At 43.6% G+C, this 1,160-nt stretch overlaps 1 protein-coding gene across 1 annotated transcript in view; it reads right to left on the bottom strand.

Annotated features, from left to right (window-relative positions):
• Positions 1-1,016: 1,016 nt before the first annotated feature.
• Positions 1,017-1,160, bottom strand: part of LOC1280662 (chromodomain-helicase-DNA-binding protein Mi-2 homolog) — an 8,848-nt gene continuing 8,704 nt past the window's right edge. Inside the window, exon 3 of the mRNA XM_061654548.1 lies at positions 1,017-1,160. This exon is cut by the window's right edge and continues 819 nt beyond it. The gene's annotated coding sequence lies outside the window, so the exon portion shown is untranslated.

Here is a 1,160-nt window from a genome sequence, read left to right as displayed (position 1 = left end):
TCCACTACCTCCAAACCCCCCACAAACAAGCTGTGATACTCCGGGATATGTACTGTTATCTCTTTCATTCTACCTGCTTGCCATCGGTCGCTGAAACGGAGAATGAGAGAGTGAGAGAATGACATCCTGCGAGCGGTCGCTCCATGCTCACGCTTTTCAACCGGCCAATGCGAGACAGAGAGTGAGCGAACGAGCAAGCGAGAGAGAGAGAGATGGCACAACGCCGGGAGAGCGCGGACCGAAACGACCTTGGCTCGGCGTTGACAACGCACGTTTTGTTTACATTTTCTTCCGTTTCGGATATGGCGCGGCTTTTTTTTGTTGGAAATTTTATTCCTTTCACCTTTCTTCCTAGGCCGGCATCCTGCTGGGTGCCAAATTGGGTGCCATCGGTGCGAGTGGAAAATTTTCCAACCACAAGTCTACCTGCCTGTCTTTGACTACCTTCGCGCCAATAGGAAAAGCTCGTTTGAATGGTTAATTATGTTGTGGAAAGTTTCCGAACCAAAAACTCGAGCAGGTAGTTGACGATGGAGGCATCGTAACAAGGAGCTGTGTTCCTTTTTATTGGTTGGATGGAATTTTCCACTCTATTGTTCCCGTTTTGCTTTGTGGTACCTTCATTCGTTCAATGTGGGCTTCCATCAAATGATGCTGCACTTAGCTCCATGGCTTGCCATGTGCCTTACATAGAACATATAACTTGAGGATACAAACATGGTAATATTAGATAGATTTACAGGTAGCTTTTGCACTTAAATTGTTAATTAGGTAAAATATATTTACTGTGAATAATTATAAAAATCAAAAATCCGTACAAATTGCTGTCATTCGATGCCAACGAAGAGGAAACCCTGCAAGTGCTACGTTGGAAGTTTGCAGTTGTTAGCGAACAATATGGCCAAACATCGCCCAACACCAACATTGTATTTAGCGAATAGCTTTCTGTGCTGCTCGTTCCTCAAATTCAAGCCTTTTATATAAATACATTTTAATGAAAAGGTCAGACACTTCAATTTAGCTTTTTTTTGTGAGAGTTTATTTGAACCGTGTTTTAGAAGCCCGGTTTGCCAGTGTTTTTAGTCGATAATTTATATGCTTACACAGGTAATTTGCTGACGCCCCTGAGAGCGCAGCCCAATCCTAAAGTTACGGTACCG

This window comes from Anopheles gambiae, chromosome 3, assembly GCF_943734735.2.
Source record: "Anopheles gambiae chromosome 3, idAnoGambNW_F1_1, whole genome shotgun sequence".
Lineage (NCBI taxonomy): Eukaryota > Metazoa > Arthropoda > Insecta > Diptera > Culicidae > Anopheles > Anopheles gambiae.
This window is presented reverse-complemented; position numbering and strand designations above follow the sequence as displayed.